Genomic DNA, 7,399 nt, shown 5'->3' on the forward strand with positions numbered 1-7,399 from the left:
GAGCACCACATCACTTTCTCAGCAGAGAAAGGCATTTCAGAAGTCAGATGGATACTGAGAGTGGCAGCGCTGGAGAAAAACCAGACAGTATGCAGGGGAAGGTGGATTTCTGGTGGTGCCCATGCAAGAGACGAGGATCTTGTTAGGATGCCACCCCTCCCCATTGCCCGTTGTGCCAGTGCCAAATCACTTGTGCACAGCATGACAGAAAACAGCAGCGCATCAGGCCTGACAAGGGGAGAAGAAGATAAAAGATGATTTTTTTGTTATAGTCAACACGCAGGCATCACATTGTCTTAGTCATACTGAGGCTAGATAGCTAAATTGCCAGGTTTAATGTTACAGGTCGCATCAGGGAATAGTTTTACCAGCAGATGTAAAGATCGTCCTTTGGAGTGGGTAGCACTCAAGGTCAGAGTCAGCAAATCCTCCTCTAAAAATAGACTCTAGTTGCAAAGTTGGTAAGATTTCTTTTGTCGTTCTGCTGCACTTCACAGGACCCAGCTACCTAGAGCACCCACCTAAGCTTACAGGTAAGGTTAAGCAATATACATTTTCTGCTGTACTTCTTGTGCTCCTTTTCTTCCTTTTACAACATAGTTTAGTAAACCAGGAAGAGGACTGAGAGCTGGCGAACTTTCTAAGGTAACTGATAACTTCATAAGCTTGTTGCAGAGAAAAAAAAGCTTAAAACTATTGCAGAGTCAAAGAAGTTTTGAAAGTATAATTTATAATTTTTTAAAAAACAAATCGGTCATGTTACAGAAATGACTCTATAAAATAGGAAATGAGGTGCCAAAACTCATTTATTTATCTTAGAGATGATTTCAATTTAAATTTTAAAAGTTAGGAATAAAAATGCAACTTTTCAACCTTTTGTAACATCCATCCCAGAATATTTTGCTTATTCTTCGATAATTGCTCCACCCACCAGTCAAATCTAACTTTTCCATTTGAATTACAATTCTCTCAGATGACGTTGTGTTTTAAGTTTCTTTGGGCACTCTCATAATATTTAATGAAATCTCATCTTAATCTGTTTTTAATTAACCAGTTCGGTCAACAATAAAGAATGAGGGCAAAAATAAGTTTTTAAGAAGTCATCAGTGGCTTAGAAATTCATTGAAATAGCTGGTTAGTTTTGAATATTCACAGCAGGAGGGTCTGGGAAATAATTGCACAGAGGCTATGACTCTTCTGGTTTTAAACTGTTTAAAGATGAATGCATTGGGTGACAGTCCCTGAACGCTTCAAGCATAAGAATGCAGGGGTAAAATAAAGGAACTGAAGTAAACGACAGTTTTTGGTGAAGACTCTGACAGGAATAAGGAACACAGGATTGTGTTATTATTCACTTAAGTACACTGCAGGTACCCCGGAGGTTTCCAGTTTTGGATGTACAACACTTTGCTTAATTCTTTTAGGGCTCTTTTAGAAAAAGATTTTTTGAAGGACTCACTCTGCCTCCTTCCCAAGAAGTATTTGTACAAAATTATTTTTTTTGGTCTAGCGTTAGGGAAACAAACCACCCAAGGAACCTTTGCAGCACTGTACTTCATTGCAGTACCCTGGGGCACAGCAAGCGCCAGGTTACACAGGAAAGCACATAGCTCTTCATGGCTATTGCCAGTGTTTGGAGACTGAGCAAAATGTCACGGGGATGGCATATCAGGGTGCACCATTTTAAATTCATTTAGTTAAATCATCCAACAAAGCAAGCTTTTGTTACTGCAGCTAACCAGCTCTCAGCTCAACTGATGTACTTCGAGTCATAAAAAGCTTAGAAACCAAAGCACTGTTTACCCTCCTCCCAAGTGCAAACACTGTGCTCCAGACAGCATGTGCCTTGGCTTCTGCAAGGAGAACTTTCCAGTTTATAAAACATCCCTCTGCTTAGTCATACTCGAAAAGGGTAAGTACTTTTTCACCCTGAAGGGAGGTATGTACCTGGCATGCTGGATGGAAATGGAAGAACAAAACATTTCTTAAGAATTCAGGAACTTGCTCAATAGATCCTCCCTCACTATTTCTGAAGACCCTCAGTCATTAGATCTGATTTTTGTCTGCCTTCAGCACCAAGAGAGTGCTCACCCGGAGACAGGTTACTAAACTGGATTCAAGTCTTTTGCACATTTTTTTGAAAGTGTAGGAGAACTGGTATTCTCCATTCTCACCTTCTCTCAGGTACTTCCCTCTCATGTACACACTTGTTACAGACGCCGTTTCTCCACGAAGGTTTTATCTAAGGTAGCTACTAAACTGAAAGAAATAAGTAAATAAAAATAAAAGCATTATTTTTGCAGTTGTCTGGAAGCCAAGAAGGTCTCAGGTTTGGACCCCCTGGAAGATAGATGTCCTCTGATTTCAGTTGCGTTGAATTCCACCTGATAAATAAAAACATTCAAGTAAGTCAGCTCTCCATACAATATCAGAAAAGAAAATGGGAATCATTTCTCAGTAACAAGCAGTTCATGCACAAAAATGATTTCTTAATCATAATTACAGAGGTTTTTTTCCATTCTATTGTTCTTCTTTCAAATTTAGTGTTCATGGCAGTAGATAAATTCAGTCCCCAGACTTGAGGGTCAAACCACTGACTAATTTCAAGGGCCCCATGTTTATCTCCTACTGCACTGGTGTGGGCATAAGGTCTACTGGAAGTGTTATTACTTCTGTAGACTGCTTATGAAAGGCACAGAGCTGACAGATAAATAGTCTGTTTTGGTTATTTTCTTTCCCTCCCTTGGCATCTTGGGGTGGGGGGGGTGGGGGAAATACAAACCTTAAGATATCACAGCTTCACTCCTTTTTCAGAGCTGTCATGAGGAGAGAGGTAGGAAGCAAAATCTGAAAGCATCAAAACAGGAATAAGATCAAAATCTGCCTCCACATTTACAAATAGGTTATATATTTAGGTGTTTGCTGGATGCTGAAAACCTTTCATTCCCAGCTAAACCAGAAGAATTTGGAATTGGTTGGTATTTTCAGGAAGAAGTAGCTTTTAGACAACTCTCTAAGTACAAAACCAAGGCCGGTACACTTGTGTACACCAAATTAAATTTAATAAATCCAGTATCAAAAGCCCCACGAGCACTGGTGATCGATGTCATATGGGCTGGGAGAACTCCCAAGAGCAGGAAACATGGGTGGTAAAGAATTTAAACTATTCTGCTATATAAATATGGACTGAAGCAGTCATTAAGGCAAGGAATCACTGTGTGCTATGTCAGGCAGGACAGCACAGCTAACAGGATTACCATTGTTCCTTCTGAAGGAAAGAGCGAGGAAAATTGCCTTCTGTCTCCATTTTTCTTCCCACCTCTTATTTGCTTAGCTTCTCTCGTTGCATGTTTGTAGAGCACACCAACACCACTGGGCTCTGACCTTATTGGGGATCTATAACTTCAGGCACACAAACACAGCTACAAATTGGCAGCCAGAGTACATACGCTTGGGGCAACCGCAGCGATGGAGGAACCCTCCTGGGTCAGGGAGGGGTGCAGAAAAGAACGGGAGAGGGTACATAGGTCCTTGCAAGGACAAAAGCAAATGTAATCCTTTTCTGTTCCGTCTGCTTTTTTTTTTTTTTTAAAATCTCTACAGCTGACTTGGATCTTAACTCCCAGGCATAAATCTTGCCAAATTGTTTGGCATCTTTATACACAGTACTAAGGCTTGCACAGCACGTTGAGCCAAAAATATTAAGAAACATAGTATTTTGTTATGTAGATAATGACTTATAGCTTTCAGTCTCAAAGTACTCAGAAACTTCCACCACATCTGGAAAACCAGCATTAGAAATGTACACACCACCACTGAAGCTCTGACGTTCACCTCTAAATATGAACCTCATTTTTTTCCCCCCACATCTGTGGGATTATTAAACTGTAGAACTCATGACTGACGTTTCCAAAAGCATTAACTAACGCCCTACAAATTTTGGGGTGGGGGAGGCACATCCCTCCAGTTGAACAAATTTCAAAATGGGCCACTAAGTTCTTCCCAGAGGCTTCTTGGGAATTTTGGGTTAATTTGAGTAGTTCAAGGGACTCGGAACAAGGTGCAGAAAGGAAATCTTTCACTGTGATATCACTGCTCCAGTGACTAGACTGTGTTCACTCTCTGAATTAAACAGCAGATAGCAGTTTTTCCTTTTTTTCCCTTGCACTTTCTTTCCTCCCTCCCTGTTTTGTTACAAACAAAATGAAAAACTGAAGAGCTCTATAAGAAATTCCATTTGTCAGCTGTAGAGTGGATAGGGAACATAAAGAAGAGATTCCTTCGCTGTGCCTAATGCATGCTGCTTATCCAAATTAGCCACACAATTACTTCTAGCAATGCAAAAATAGTTTAATGTTTTTTCCTAGTGCACAGCACTCGAGAACAACTTAAAATGCAGTGTAATTTGCCACAGTGTATGTCCTGAAGTGGCTTGCTAATGAAAAGAGGATTAACTCTCCATTATTCTGAATTACCGTTTTGTGAAATCACTAACAATATTTTCATTTATATACATATAACCCAAGGAGGAGAAATATTCCAGCCATCCAAGTGATTAACAAATAAAATTCATTAGATAACATGCACTTTGGTCTTATTTATGAAGAGAAAGATCAGGGTATAAAAATGCAGATGACTGAATTTTTATCATCCTTGTTCTGATAATACACTTAAGTCCGTGACAGCATAATTGGTGAGCACTGGCAGTTCAGAGTTATAGTCACATGCCGGATTGAGAAGCAGAACCCGCAGGATGTCAGGCTTGGCAGACAAAATTTCACAGGCTTGAGCATGGGACCCTAGTCCCACTGAGGAGGACCCGGCACTCGGCTGCTGGCCAGCCACCGCAGGGTGGGTGCAGAGAGAGAACTGGAAGGTCTCAGCAGCTCACACAGCCTGGCCTCGGCATAGCGCAGCAGAGAGCAAGAGAGGAGCCGTGGCTTGGGCACAGGGGAGAAAAGTGGGACGAGCCGCAGATTGCCCTGCCTCGCTGGAAGGGAATTCCTGGCCCCAGAGGCAGGGCTCCGTTCCTCACTATGCCCCAAAGTTGGGCTCAAACCTTCTACCAAGAAGAACCTCTCTGGCACAACAGCAGTTCCCGCTAGCTGACTCTCCTCTTCATCCCTCCTCCATGAAATAAGAAAGGCTGTCCTGTGCTGGAGCAGCACTTCCAGGAGCAAGCAGGGTACAGAGTCCCTTACGCAAGGGCACAAGAACCGTCCCTACTCCAGAGAGCTTTCACATCCAAGGTTGTGTGTCCCCAGCACAGTGCGGTGCCATGAAGTGACTGCCAAGCTGCTACAGGAAAGCTGCACTGGTACATCATTTGGCCTGCACTAACTAGTTTATAAGGCAGAGCATTTTAGCCCAAACGAAGCAGGGCAAGGGGTGGGAGACTGCTGCAACGAGTCAGGGGTAACAGATGGCAATCTGTCTGCCATCCGACTGCACTCGATGAACACCCTGCAAGGGACGGTCTCCCCTCCCCAGAGGTCTGCAAAAGAAATCTGAGCTTACTCTGTGCCTGGGCTTGTGCTAGACAGTCATCCTTATATAGTCATCCTTATATCCACAATAGCATTAAGAACAACCACCAAAAAAAAAAAAAAATCCAATCCACTTTTCACTTTTTAATCTAAGAGGGCAGGCATAGGGAACAGTCTTCGTCTTCCCTCAGCTCCATTTGGTGTACACAGAACAGTCACTAAGAGATGAGGTTAGACATCTTTTGTTCCTGGAGAGACCAGTCTTTCACTCCTCCTTCATTGCTTCATGGCAATTAATTCCAGAGCTCCAGTAGCAAACCTGCCCCTTTTCCCCCCTTCCCCTCCTCTTAGTTAAACTCTGTTACTTGTTACTTAGTCTAGAGACAAATCTGAAATACATATTTTTTTAGAGGAATTTCAACCGATGCTTTCCTGTGCTCTAATTCAATTTAAAAATCCCCACAACAGATAACATTGGCAAGGCATAAAAGAACATAGCTTACTTGAAAGTTCAGGGAGCATGTGGCTTCCCGGGACAGACAGAAACGAGTATTTCTCAGCAGAGGTCTAACTTTCAGAGTGCTAACCAAGCTTCAAACTGAGACGGTGTTACAGTACCACAAACGATCATTTGCAGATGTAATTGTCCTGTTTTGAGGTCTGCAGTCTACTAGCAGGACTAATGGTGTAACAAATCAATGCACTGTGGCCACCAAGCGTGATTACTGATTACATTGCTTTCTCTTCTGTTTCCTCCCCTCCCATTTTATGGAGCCGTGAATAAAAGCACAGTCAGTCCTTCAGCATCAAGGCAACAGGCTCTCAGTTAAGATAATTCCTTACTAGACAAATAGCAGTTCTTATCAAGTTCTAGATAACAGCCTATTCACTCCCAAAGTCAGATTGTATTAGATATGTATCTCTGACAGTCTAACATTATCTACACTGTTGAGTCTGCATGTAGAATTAGCGTAATTCTGGCACGGGAAGGAAGAAGGCTCTCCTGGGGAATGGCTACTAGGGGCACAGAGACGGGACTTGGTGCTACTCAGAGGCACGCAAGACCAAACCCAAGGTAAATTTGCTAGAAGCTGGAATTCTCAGAGCCCTTTACAAATCTCAACAGAGGACCACTTAGCTAAACAGCATCATCATGTTTTAGGAAGCTTGGCTGAAAGATAGGTCTCCTTGCCAGTGAAAGCAAGCCAATTTTTGAACAAAGGTGTACACATGCCAAACAAAAACCGACTCCATAATCTTGCCTAGCTTTGGAGTAGGAAAACAGGAATCATTTCGCTTTTTCAAGTTTTGTGGTAAAACAGAACATGACAGGCACAAAAGAGCCCAAACTGAGGAAACAAACCCCATGGGTACACAGGATGTCAGTGAAAAATGGTCATCCTGCTTGCAGGAGAGCTCTACAACAGCTGCACAAAGGCACTAGCCAGATTTTTGTAATTAAAAGGACACAAACGTCACCAGCAGCCAACATAAAAAATTTGTGGGAGCCACTACAGGGTTTGTTGCTGGCAAGAAAGGTGGATTTTTGGCAGGCTGTACTCGCACACTTCATAAGATCAAGCCCAACTCCACCTCTTCTTGTTACAAGTCTCCTGCAAGGTTCAACTTCTCCCTTCAAGGGGATGAGAGACAGGAGCAACCACTGCCCTGAGATACCAGGCAGTCCAGCAGGAGAAACAGAACAGACCCACAGGGAGATGGAGCAGACAAAATCTGCAGCAGAAGGCTGGCAACATGGAAAAAAGGGAATCCTGTTTTCAGAGGACAAGAAGGGAACATGTGACAACTGGCAACAGGGTAAATAGGAGATCAGGCATGTGACCAGCCCCAAATTCTAGTTCCTAGAGGTTTGCTGTAACATAAAGATCCGCTGCATAAGCAGTTTAACTTCC

General features: G+C 42.6%; 1 protein-coding gene across 1 annotated transcript in view; it reads left to right on the forward strand.

The window, feature by feature from the left end:
* The first annotated feature begins 404 nt into the window (after positions 1-404).
* DUPD1 (dual specificity phosphatase and pro isomerase domain containing 1) overlaps positions 405-7,399 on the forward strand; it is a 25,993-nt gene continuing 18,998 nt past the window's right edge. Inside the window, exon 1 of the mRNA XM_009576878.1 lies at positions 405-533. The gene's annotated coding sequence lies outside the window, so the exon portion shown is untranslated. The remainder of the gene's footprint in view (positions 534-7,399) is intronic.

Source organism: Fulmarus glacialis, unplaced genomic scaffold (genome assembly GCF_000690835.1).
Source record: "Fulmarus glacialis isolate BGI_N327 unplaced genomic scaffold, ASM69083v1 scaffold38764, whole genome shotgun sequence".
Classification (NCBI taxonomy): domain Eukaryota; kingdom Metazoa; phylum Chordata; class Aves; order Procellariiformes; family Procellariidae; genus Fulmarus; species Fulmarus glacialis.